This window comes from Bubalus kerabau, chromosome 1 (assembly GCF_029407905.1).
Source record: "Bubalus kerabau isolate K-KA32 ecotype Philippines breed swamp buffalo chromosome 1, PCC_UOA_SB_1v2, whole genome shotgun sequence".
Taxonomy (NCBI): Eukaryota; Metazoa; Chordata; class Mammalia; order Artiodactyla; family Bovidae; genus Bubalus; species Bubalus kerabau.
The window spans coordinates 100,002,830-100,016,383 of record NC_073624.1 but is presented as its reverse complement, the minus strand read 5'-3'; the positions used below and the strand labels follow the sequence as shown (position 1 = coordinate 100,016,383).

The 13,554-nt window shown below is 42.1% G+C and overlaps 1 long non-coding RNA gene across 1 annotated transcript; it reads right to left on the bottom strand.

Annotated features, from left to right (window-relative positions):
- Positions 1-2,456: 2,456 nt before the first annotated feature.
- On the bottom strand, positions 2,457-13,011 carry LOC129655393 (uncharacterized). The gene is made up of 3 exons (XR_008715975.1): positions 12,913-13,011; positions 8,400-8,496; positions 2,457-2,694 (listed from the first exon to the last, which is right to left on the bottom strand). It is a non-coding gene; the product is annotated as an uncharacterized LOC129655393 (long non-coding RNA).
- Between the last annotated feature and the right edge of the window lie 543 nt (positions 13,012-13,554).

The following is a 13,554-nucleotide window of genomic DNA, read 5'->3' as shown; positions in this document are numbered from 1 at the left end:
GTGGGAACTATCTTGATTCTCAAGTGTGGGCCCAGTTTTGGCTTCAGCACTGGCTCCATTTTCATGCATCCTAATTATTGAGTATTTATGATGTGCCAAGCTCTGCAGCACTGCCTGTACATGATCTCACTGACTCCTCTCAGCACCCCTGTCCTGGGGAACCCTGCAGTGTGCAGACCCATGTTATAGCAGCTTTGAGAAATATGCCTGAGGTCACACAGCCCATAGATGGCAGAACCAGGACTCAAAACAGGCCTTCTGACTCATGTGGCTATGCTGGATAAATAGCTGTCACTTTTAATAAAAGGGAGAGGGGGCGGTGTGTGTGTGTGTGTGTGTGTGTGTTGTGTGCGCATGCATGTGTGTGTGTGTGTGGCTGTGGATCTGGGAGTGATGGAGTGATGGTGGGAAAGCTTTCAGGGACCCTGCTACTGACACCAGATTTTCTGGTCCTGATTAGCTGCTGCCTGGCTGCCAGGAGCTGTTATTATCACTCACTCCTCTGCCCCATCACTGGGCCTGTGGGGACTTGCCCTTCCTTCCTGCTCTCGGCCCTGTGATGTTGACAGCTGTACTGGGAAAGCACAGGCTGATGCTGCCACGCTTAAGAGACACAGATGTACGTGCCGCTTTGGACGTCCTGCCCACTTGGTCCCACGCCTGCCCCTGCACAGGCGGTCAGGCCACTTCCGGACCAGGCGTTTGCTCTGTCTGTTAACCTCTGTGTAACAGTAACTGAGTGCTCTCTAAGCCACCACATATCCACGGTTCTTCCTGGCAGAATTCACCCTTCACACCCTCTGTTACTTTATTTTAACTCTTGAGTTATGCTTTTTTTCTGGCTGTTTCCCCAACCCACCTTAGATTAATGCCTCACCTGTTTTGTTAACACCTTCTAATATTTAATTTTCTTTTTTTTTCAAATTTAAATATTTGTGTGTTGAATTATTAGGACACACTCCTTCAAACAGGATGGTACAGAAAACCTCAGATTGTTAAGTGTGTTGAGTAAAATGAGTCACTGGGAGGAGAAGTCTACCAGGAGAATAAAAACAATGATAATGAGAACAGTAATAACCAATAAGCAATATTTTCAAGATGTCTTGCAATTACCAAACACAGACTCATCGCCCGGTCCTCACTGTCCCAGAAGATGAGTTCCGTGATTTGCTGAAAGCCAAACAGCAAGTATAACAGTGACAGGACTCAATTCCCAAGCTCACACTCCAAACCCTATCTTCTCCCTAAAATGCCTTTTAAAGAAAAGATTTCTGTCTCATCAGCCAGCTCATCTGGGCCACCTGAAAACCTCAAGCAAAAATTCCCCGGGTCAGCATCATGCATTCTCCAAGAGCAAGCACCTTCAAACAGAAACCAAAAGCAACGAAAACCAAAGACTAACGGCTTCTGGCTTCTCTTCAGTGGTAGCAAGTCTTAGTTCTTTTTCCATATTTCATGGGAAAAGTTATAACTGCCAAGGGGAGCTGTGGGCTTTCCAGTGGTGGAGCAGAGACATGAGCTTAGGAAAAGCAACCTTCAAGGAGAGATGCTCTCCTTCCTCCCTCTACCAAGGCCAAGTACACATTCGTGTTTTTACATTTTATTTTACTGAATTTAAAGTCAGTGAGACCATAAAGGACCACTTTTGTATTACCTTTTCTTATCCTTCTGCTGCTTCCATAGCAAAACTAAATATGTGGAACATCAAGTCTTTATGAATCTTGTCTCCAACAATGGAATTGAGTATGTACTTTTTGAGGACATCAGTTCATTCAAGGTCATAAGACAACTTTAGAAAAAAAAAATCCTTATGATAAGAGATCTATAGGTCAAATGGACTTCCCTTTCTGGTCTAAATGTCATGTTTGTGAAAGTCATGTGGTATAAATAGCAAAGTACTGAAATGAGAAATTATCCCTCTGCTGAATAAACCAGACTCTTAGCTGACTGGTTTGCAGACCTATTTCTCCCACCTGTGGCTGGTACCTTCTCACCTCTTGGGTCTCCATGCAAACAACACCTCCCAGGACAGGAGTCCCTAACCTGCAGAATCTAGTGTCTGATGATCTGCAGTGGAGCTGAGGCAATCCTAATAGAAATAAAGCGCACAAAAGACCTAATGTGCTTGAGTCATCCCCAAACCGTCCCCACCTCAGTTCGTGCAAAAATCGTCTTCCCTGAAACCGGTTCCTGGTGCCAAAATGGTTAGGGACCCCTGCCCCAGGAGATACCTTCTAAGATTGCTTTCTCCATGACTTTCTCTCCCCTTATCCTCCTCCCATTATTTTATTAATAGTATTTATCACTCTGGCATTTTATTTTTATTTGTTTACTTGTTTATCGTCTGCTTCCTTCTGCTAGAAGGTAAGACCTTTATGTGAATTTGTCTTAATTATTGCTGTTTTCCCAGAAATGAGCTTCTTGAATTCAATTCCCTGAATAAACATGCAGGATGCCACTTATAAATCAAAGACCTCTATTTTTTTCTTTATATGTTGCCGAAACTGTAGAATCTGGGGATACCATCAAAGATAAATAGGAGGCCAACATCCGCACACTGCTGATTTCGCACCACAGACACTCCGGACAGAGGGCTCTTTACTGAGAACGCTTCAGTTTCCTCAGCATCGAAGCACAAGCACAGTATTTGAGTGAGAGCGACAAGCCCAGTAAGTCCACGTCTTATCTCAAATTCTGAAGAAAAGACAGTGAAACAGAGAAACATTTGTTCTGGATTTGCTGTGAAGACTTTAAAAAAACTCATAATGCCCGAAATTCACTCTGTGGGTTCCTTTTAACCATTCAGTTTAGTTTTGAAACCTTTTGCTCTTTAGAGGTAAAGAAGAGAGAAAGATTCATTTACTCATTCAACAAACAGCTCAAACATCACGGAAAGGTTTCCCTCATCCTAAATTCTAATGGGCTCCTCCCCACCATTCTAGCATTTTCTAGTATATTCCACTATTAATTGCCCAGGAGTGCTTCTCTCTAAAGCTTTATCTTTATGACTGTGTGTGCGTGCTCAGTCATGTCTGACTCCTTAAGACCTCATGGACTGTGGCCCACCAAGTTTCTCTGTCCATGAAATTTTCTAGGCAAGCACAGTGGAGTGGGTTGCCATTTCCTATTCTAGGGGATCTTCCGGACCCAGGGATAGAACCTGCATCTCCTGCACTGGCAGGTGGATTCTTCATCACTGCACCACCTGGGAAGCCTTATATTTTTATCAATGTTTTACATATTTAGTGTCTGATTCTTCCAGTTAGAACATAAGCTCCATGAGACCAAGAGTCTTGCCTCTTCTCCACTAATGCTTCTCCAGAACCTAAGAGTTCACAACACATGGAAAATTCTCAACAGGCAGCTGTTGACTAAATGAAGGAATGAAGATGTGTGGGCTCTGTGAAGGCTTTTTTGGCATCTCTTGCCTCATTTTGACATTCTTGCATCCTTTCGTTCTTCCCTGTCACCAGGAGTTCAGTCTCGAGGGTTCTCTTCCCCAAACAGTTGTGTAGTACCACTGAGTCTTTGGGCTTCCCTGATGACTCAGATGGTAAAGAAACTGCCTGCAGTGCCGGAGACCCAGGTTCAATCCCTGGGTCAGGAAGATCCCCAGGAGAAGGGAATGGCAACCCACTCCTGTATTCTTGCCTGGAGAATCCCTTGGAAAGAGGAGCCTGGCTGGCTACAGTCCAAGTGGTCGCAAAGAGTCAGATAAGACTGAGCAACTAACGCTACTACTACTTCTGAGTCCTTTGCTGCTTCATCATACCGAACTGGCCTGAGCAACACAAGCCTGTTTGTGGTCACTTCACATACTTCTACACTGTTTTCCCGCCAACACTGTAATCTGCCCAAAGAAAAGGCCTATGTCTTCGGCCAAGGAATAGAGAAGGAAGAGAAGGGTTTTGAAAAATGATAATGCAGTAAGTTTTAAAAATACTAAATTTGTATGCCTAAGGTATATGCAAGTAGAAATGTCCAATAAGTTTATGTGTATGGATATGATGTCAGAAAAGGAGTTTAAGCTGTAATTGTTCATCTGTAACTTGTCAGCATCTGTTCAGGATAACAAATTGAGTGCAGGCGCTCACTCAGGGAGAGTGCGGGTGCTGAGATGATGAGTAGCAAAGGGTAGAGCCTCGGCACTGCCTCCACTTCAGGGACAGGGAGGGAAAGGAAGATGAGGAGGGACCATATTTGTGGTGGGAGAAGGACCGGAAGAGTGTGTCCTTGTGGATGTCAAGAAAGGTGACACTCTCAAGATGGTAGAGAATGGCCAACGATGGAAAGAGTCCCAAAGACTCCAAGTTGAAAAGACTGGGAAATGTCCACTGGAGTTGGCCGTGGAGTCTTGCCACAGCAATTTCACCTGAGGAATGAGAACAAAAACTTGATTGACAGGGACTAAGAACGGACTTTACTGGAAGATGAGTAATTCAAACGCTTAGAAGACAAGAAGAAAGATAGGCTGGTACCTAAATTGGAGTTTCTATGGAAAATGAATTGAATTTGTTACTCAAAAGTTGTTTTCCAGTTGGGCATTTGAAATGTGTACAGTTTATTTTACGCCAATTATACCTCAGCAAAGTGTTATTTTTTTAAAGCACACTTTAGAATTTCACAAAATATCAATACCTTCTCATTTGAGAATACAACTTCAAATTCATAATAACATATTAAGATGTCTTCTGATATATAAGTGAGAAAAATCCAGTAGAAGTGAAAACCCAGAAATGTATAAAGTAATACTCTGGGTTTACAAATAATATGAAGAAAACAATCAATAACAGAAGAACTTTTTTTCTTATGGTACGGAGTATGAAGGCAATGGCACCCCACGCCAGTACTCTTGCCTGGAGAATCCCAGGGATGGCAGAGCCTGATGGGCTGCCGTCCATGGGGTCACTAAGAGTCGGACACGACTGAGCCACTTCACTTTCACTTTTCACTTTCATGCATTGGAGAAGGCAATGGCAACCCACTCCAGTACTCTTGCCTGGAAAATCCCATGGACGGAGGAGCCTGGTGGGCTGCAGTCCATGGGGTCGCGAAGAGTCGGACACAACTGAGCGACTTCACTTTCACTTTTCACTTTCATGCATTGGAGAAGGAAATTACAGCCCACTCCAGTGTTCTTGCCTGGAGAATCCCAGGGACGGGGCAGCCTGGTGGGCTGCCGTCTATGGGGTCACACAGAGTCGGACATGACTGAAGTGACTTAGCAGCAGCAGCAGCAGCATAAAGGCATTATGACCTGGAATATGGGCCTGCACGAATTCCATGGAATTCCATTATTTTAGATCTACCTATGAGGCTAGGCTTTCCTGATGGCTCAGCCGGTAAAGAATCCACCTACAGTGCAGGAGATGTGTGTTCAATCCCTGGGTCAGAAAGATCCCCTGGAGGAGGAAATGGCAACCCATTCTGCTATTCTTTCCTGGAGAATCCCATGGACAGAGAAGCCTGGTGGGCTACAGTCTATGGGGTTGCAAAGTGTCGGACATGACTGAGTAACTAAGCAGGCATGCATGATACAGGCTAGAAAATGGACTAGATTATGACCTAAAACAAGGCAACTACAAGCCACATTAAGATCTTGAGGAGAGGCTCAAAGAGCTTTCTAAGCACAGGTGAAAAGGCCTTAATGCCATCAAAGCTTCATTTAGGGTCATAATTAGGGGAAAAAAACATGTCGATACACACTGGATAGAGAAGGGAGAATAACATCTAAACTAAATATTCACCCTTTCCCAAAGATTCGGCAGTTATCCTAGCAGAGTTCTAAAAATTGAAGAGAATAAAATGTCAAGACTTAAACAATTACTCAGGAGTTAGTAAATTAAAAGGTGAGACAGGTAGATAAAACTGAAGAGAAATATGAACTCAGTGAAAGCTGGTCTTTCGAATGTAGCCATCTAGAATTTTCTCCACAGTGTTTTCATGCGGGATAGAAAAAAGTGACATGTATACCTGTGGCGGATTCGTTTTGATGTTTGGCAAAACTAATACAGTGTTTGAGGTTTAAAAATAAAATAAAATAAATAAATCAATAAAAAAGAAAAAAGTGACAAATTGAAAGCCAACAGATTAAATACTTATATGTACAGTCTTTGATATTTTCTTAAAGCATACTTTTCCTGACTGAATCCTTAAAATAATTCAGAGAGATAGGCAGTGTGCCAGAGTGGCAGCAGCCCCCATTGCCCCCTGAATGATACTTATCTTTGTGTTTTCACGCAATTGGACTTTGAGAGGTAATGTTTTTCCTTTGACCGGTCTTGTTTTCCCAAAACATTATCTAGGGGAGCAGATTTATCAGAGACGGAAAATGCATTAGAATAAGCAGGGAAAAGTGGAGAAGACATGTTGTATGTCTGTTGAAATGTGTATTGTCACATTATTAATTGAAAAAATATATCCAAGCACTAAAGATAAGTGATATGGTTACCAACTTACTAATTAGAGAACTAGACAGGAGGCTAAGTGATATAATCATCTCATTCCAGACTGCAATTCATAATTAGAAAACCAACTCCCAGTACCTGCCATAGAATTAATAGAGAGACTTTATGACATTCTATACCCCTATGACCTCAGGGCAACCAGTGAGAAGTGATGCTCATAAAAGCATGATGATGCATAAGACAAAATATTCAGCATCAATTTTGTATCCAAGGTAGTAGCATCTTCAGTTATGCATCGCTTTTCACTCCTCCCAACACAATCCTGTCTATTCCCCTCTAAAATAGTGGCCAGTATTAACAGAGGACTTACTAACCATTGTATTAAGCACTTGACACAGACTAAGCCACTTAATTATCATGACAACTCTATGAGTAGGTGTTATTTTTTTTACATATTCATTTATAGATGAAATGGCCATGACACAATAGGTTAGGTAATCTATCCAGCTGGTACACAGCTAGTGAATGTCAGGGCAGACATTTGAGCCCAAGCAGTCTAGAATCAGAGCTCTGGTTCTCAATCCCTAGGCAACACTGTCTTCATTTTATTTCAGGTCTTAACCATCTCTTTTCTGGACTATTACAAGAGCTTCCTAGCTGCTCTCCATTCAAGTTACCTCTTTTAATATTATTATTTTTATTACAAAAATAATATGCAAATACATGATCCAGATAAAATTTTATAATAACATGAATTAGACAAAATCCCATTTGGCCATCAGCTGCAAATCCCAACTTTCTCCTCAGGATCTGGTGTGTCTTTTTCTATAAGTTTTTTCTGCATATAATGTATATACCTTTAAAAATATTCAGCATTGTTTGATAGATTGTTAAATAAATATTATTACATTAATTTGCAAGCTTATAATTTATCTGTATGTTTTCAAGGGCATTCTAAATCTCTTGTGACCTTTAAAAAACCTTTAAAAGAAGAAAAATCCATTCCCTTTCTTGAAAAACTACTCCCATCCCAAATGGAGATGGTACAACCCTACTGAAATGCTCTGCTGCTGCTGCTGCTGCTGCTGCTAAGTTGCTTCAGTCGTGTCTGACTCTGTGCGACCCCATAGACGGCAGCCCACCAGGCTCCCCTGTCCCTGGGATTCTCCAGGCAAGGACACTGGAGTGGGTTGCCATTTCCTTCTCCAATGCATGAAAGTGAAAAGTGAAAGTGAAGTCGCTCAGTCGTGTCCGACTCTTCACAACCCCATGGACTGCAGCCCACCAGGCTCCTCCGTCCATGGGATTTTCCAGGCAAGAGTACTGGAGTGGGGTGCCATTGCCTTCTCCAGAAATGCTCTACTACTTTCCTTTTATTATCAGTGGAATCAAACAAGTCCCCCAGAGGAAAAGACTAGGAAAAAAATTGAAGGACCAACAGGGTGAGCGGTATATACAGAGAAGGATGAGGAGGACAATTTTACGGCAACAAATCCATGGATGAAACAACCCATGGATGAGGACATGCTCATCTGGGCATGTGCCATGCAGTGAGGCCAGGTCCACTTCTGTAAAGTCTATGTAGGTAACCAGAATATTCAGGTCACTTGTGCATCTCATTCCCTTGGCAACCTGGTACATTAGAATAACATGACATTTTCACTCACTGAACTAGTCCCTTCATGAATGTGAATGTATTCACCTCTTGTCTACTGTTTCCTGAGTACAAGAATTGTATCTCCTGCTGTGGGACCATTATTCAGCTCAGTACCTGGCATGTAGTTGGACCTCAATAAATACTTGTTGAATGAGTGAATAAAGCCAAGGGTGTATCAATAATTCTGATAATCAAGGTTCCATGAATTCTCTACCTTGACTTTTCGAAGCTTCAGAAAACAGGATGATTTGATCACCCTTGGCCACTGTACATTGATCTAAACTGTTACAGGTCTACAGCAGACACTAATGACAACCCACCTAAATTATACCTACCTGTGGCAGAGCCAGTCACCTGAGTTAACAAACATCGCCCTATGCTTGCTATGTGACCTGGGGCAAGTATCGTAACCTCTCTCTTCAGCTTTCTTATCTGTAATAATGAACATAATACCACCTTTAGGATTTAGTGAAGACTAGGTGAACTACTATAATACATAAAAGCATTTAACAATAAGTGAGACATGGAGTGAGTCCTCAGTAAATGTCAGCCCTGTGTCTATTTCTCCTTCTGCTCCCTTGCAGCTCCCTTCCTAATAATAAGGCTTTGAGTTTATTTACCCTGATAAGCATTTCTCTTCTCTCATTTCCATTTGTGGCAATCTGGGCAACAGCTTCTTTCTTTTCCAGTGCTGACCTACTGTTTGGTTGGAATCAGTCCCAGGGCTCTGGGCTCTAGAGATTGCTGTTAGACTATGAAGCATTATGGATCAGATCCAACTGCTACAGTATATAATGGCTCTGGCCATTAAAAAAAAAATCCAAACTGTTTTAGCTATTTTATGGAGTACAGCAGATACCCAAAAGTTTATAACAGGGTTACCAAATACAGTGTTTTAAAACACAAAAATCATCCAAAAATTGCTCATCTCCTCATAGACACAGCTTGCTGTGTTGAATATTAAAACAGACATCTTGCTCTCCAGTTTAAAGTTTTCTCACAAGTTCCCACAATTATAATTTCAAACCAGTGAATGTTATTCAAACCGGGAAAGGCAGAATCTTTAACTTACTTCCACCCTGTGAGACTCTTTATCCAATTTTCCTCATATTCCTTTAGATCTACCTAAAATTTCCTTATTTACAAAGTCTTAGAGCCCCAGAAACACTTGAATTTATTCCATCATGTACACACACTAACAAGTCATCCCAGGACTTTAAAAAAAAATTTAAAGAGACACAGAGAAACATAGTCCTTCCCCTTTATAAATCTTGCTCCTCTCCAGCATTTAAGAATGTCTTCCCAGAGATCATTCAGGTCAGTTCAGTCGCTCAAACGTGTCCCACTCTTTGAGACCCCAAGGACTGCAGCATGCCAGGCTTCCCTGTCCATCGCTAACTCCCAAATCTTGCTCAAACTCATGTCCATCGATTCGGTAATGCCATCCAACCATCTCATCCTCTGTCGTCCCCTTCTCATCCCACCTTCAATCTTTCCCAGCATCAGGGTCTCTTCCAATGAGTCAGCTCTTTTCATCAGGTGGCCAAAGTATTGGAGTTTCAGCTTCAGCATCAGTCCTTCCAGTGAATATTCAGGGTTGACTTCCTTTAGGATTGACTGGTTGGATCTCCTTGCAGTCCAAGGGACTGTCAAGAGTCTTCTCCAACACCACAGTTCAAATACATCAATTCTTTGGCACTTAGCTTTCTTTATAGTCCAACTCTCACTTCCATACATGACTACTGGTAAAACCATAGCTTTGACTAGACAGTTTGTTGGCAAAGTAATGTCTCTGCTTGTTAATATGCTGTCTATGTTGGTCATAGCTTTTCTTTCAAGGAGCATGAATCTTTTTATTTCATGGCTGCACTTACCATCTGCAGTGATTTTGGAGCCCAAGAAAATAAAGTCTCTCACTGTTTCCATTGTTTTGCCATGAATTTGCCATGAAGTGATGGGACTGGATGCCATGATCTTAGTTTTCTGAATGTTGAGCTTTAAGCCAACTTTTTCACTCTCCTCTTTCACTTTCATCAAGAGGCTTTTTAGTTTTTCTTCACTTTCTGCCATAAGGGTGGTGTCATCTGCGTATCTGAGGTTATTGATATGTCTCCTGGCAATCTCGATTCCAGCTTGTGCTTCATCCAGCCCAGCATTTCTCATCATGTACTCTGGCTTCCCTGGTGGCTCAGAGAGTAAAGAGTCTGCCTGCAATGCAGGAGACCTGGGTTCGATTCCTGGGTTGGGAAGATCCCTGGAGAAAGAAATGGCAACCCACTCTAGCATTCTTGCCTGGAAAATCCCAAGGACAGAGGAGCCTGGTGGGCTACAGTACATGGGGTCACAAAGAGTCAGACACAACTGAGTGACTAACACACACACACTCTGCATATAAGTTATATAAGCAGGGTGACAATATACAGCCTTGATGTACTCCTTTCCCTATTTGGAACCAGTCTGTTGTTCCATGTCAGTTCTAACTATTGCTTCTTGACCTGCATACAGGTTTCTCAGAAGGCAGGTAATGTGGTCTGGTATTTCCATCTCTTTAAGAATTTTCCACAGTTTGCTGTGATCCACATAGTCAAAGGCTTTATCGTAGTCAATAAAGCAGAAGTAGATGTTTTTCACTGGGGCAGGGCTATTGGGTTGCTACCTGAATGATCTCCTAGCAATTAGACATGTCTTTAAAGCATGACATTCATTATTTCTTCATCCTGCCTTACAACCCTGAACAATGCCCTTTTTGATAAAGGCAGTGTTTCTACTCTCCTGGTTAGATTCCAACCTCACCCTTCAAGTGAAGATCCATCTGGGTACCTTATAAATCTTGTTAGAAAAATAAATCACATTCTTGCTTTGTGACCTGGGAAGTGTCAAGAATGGCTGGAGTATTTTCTTCATATATCCTTCACCTAAAGATTACATCTTTTGCAAGAGCCACCCAGTTAGAATTATAGTTGATAGGATTAGCTAAGCATACTACACCCCAAAGACAAGCAGCAGCTGGATTACCGTACCACAGCTCACCTATTTGTAAGAACTGATCTCAGAGTTTCGTATTCACAGAAGGCTCAAAACCCTAAGAAACTCGCACACCACTCATGTTGTTTTTATTCAGTTGCTAAATTATGTCTGACTCTTTGTGACCTGATGGACTATAGCACACCTCCCTGTCCCTCACTATCTTTCTCCTGGAGTTTGCCCAAGTTCATTTCCATCGAGTCAGTGATGCCATCCAACCATGTCATCCCCTGTCCCCACCTTGCCTTCCTGCCTTCAGTCTTTCCCAACATCAGGGTCTCTTCCAATGAGTTGGCTCTTCACACCAGGTAGCCAAAGTACAGGAGCTTCAGCTTCAGCATCGGTCCTTCCAATGAATATGCAGAGTTGATTTCATTTAGGATTGACTAGTTTGATCTTAGCTGTCCAAGGGACTCTCCAGAGTCTTCTCCAACACCACAATTTGAAAGCATCTATTCTTCAGTGCTCATTGGAAAAGACTCTGATGCTGGGAGGGATTGGGGGCAGGAAGAGAAGGGGACGACAGAGGATGAGATGGCTGGATGGCATCACTGACTCGATGGACGTGAGTCTGAGTGAACTCCGGGAGTTGGTGATGGACAGGGAGGCCTGGCGTGCTGCGATTCACTGGGTCGCAAAGAGTCGGACATGACTGAGAGACTGAACTGAACTGATTCTTCCATGCTCAGCCTCCTTTATGGTCCAACTCTCTTTATGGTCTCACACTGGTATAATGCATCATTAAAAAAGAACTCCAAAGTGGCAATTAACAGCAAATGGATCTGAATAGACCTGGGAAGAACCAGGCCTATTTTCTCACTTCTGAATTCCAGCTAGCTAAACATCCATCCTGAGGGCCTAGTAACTGCTGGAAGGAAGGGCTGCAGGAGCCAATCAGGGGAGTTATTTCAGGACCACATCTTTCCAATGCCCCAATCATCCTTCATGTGTCAAATATCTTTCTAAGGCTTCATACCCACCTGTCGTGAAAAATGCCTGATGATCTTAACACACAGTATGTTCTATGATACTATTAATTCCTTAAAGCAGCTTGTTAAAGTACCTTAATTCTTTAAAAGTGGAAAAGAGACAAAGAGAAACACAACTATAAAATTCATCCTCAGAATATTTCAACAGCTACTGGTTATAATATTCCATTAGTAATAAGATAAGGAAAAGATGAAAACAATAACTGGAAATAAGCGCATTTCACACTGATGTAAATCCTAGCCCATTTAAAATTACAAATTAAAATTTAGATTTCCTATCTCTTTTTTAAAAAGCAATTTTGTCCCAGTCCCAACATAAGTTAAAACACTAAGCCACTTAAATTACAGTGGTGAAATCAAAGCTTTTGCACCATTCCAAGGAAACCCAGATACACCTTTAGAAAACTGTTCCTTTTTGGACCATGAAATGAATTTTAAACAGTCCATTATTTTGTTGTAGCCTTTATCCTGATGGTGAGGGGTGAGTTTGGGAGGGGTAGGGCAGTGGTTGGGAAATCTGTGAGTGGAGCATTTCTTCATGCCTCAATTAAAATGGTTAATTAGATACAACAGAGCCTAGATGCTCCTTAGATGCTACACAGTTGTATCAAGTCCTTAGTTTTGAGGAGAGTTCACTCCCATTTTAAATGATGTTCATTAGATTTGCCATTTGACAATGCTGAAACTCAAAAAGCTCAGGAGAAAAAGAAAGCAAAAAACACTGACAATTTAAACATACTATAATTTTTCAAGGGCAAAGACTAAGACTCCTCATACAAATCAACATAAAACACTTTGGGGGGAGTTAGGAGAATTATCTGCTTATGATACCAACCCTAAAAATGTCTCTGTAACATCCTCATTGATAATTCTTCATCCACCAGTTTCTTACAACTAACAGGGCCCAGTTCAGCAGCTACCACTGCTGGCCTATGGGAAATTATGCAAGTTTCCCTTCCTAAGAAGGGCTTCCCTGATGACTCAGTGGTAAAGAATCCACCTGCCAATGCAGGAGACCCAGGTGATCTGGGTTGGATCCCTGCATCAGGAAGATCCCCTGGAGTCGGAAACAGCAACCCACTCCATTGCCAAGAGAGAATCCCACAGGATTCTCTTGCCTGGAGAATCCCATGGACAGAGGAGCCTGGCAGGCTACAGTCCATGGGATCCCAAAAGAGTCAGACACAACCGAGCATGCACACACAACAACCTCTTCCTAACAATAGCCACCAAAAAGAGGTAGAGAAAAAATCTTGGACCAGAAGAACTGGGTCACAGGATGAGAGAGACACCACTCTCTTCAATATCATTAATTCTTGATTTTTAAGGAAAAAGGTTCCCATTAGACCTAAGAGAGTTTCTTAAATGTGACCTACATTCAAGCGTAATTATCTTTCTTTCCCAATTGGCAAACATACACTGCATAACCTTGTTATAAAATCCCATAATTAATACAGTTTTGAATGTTAAGAGCCAG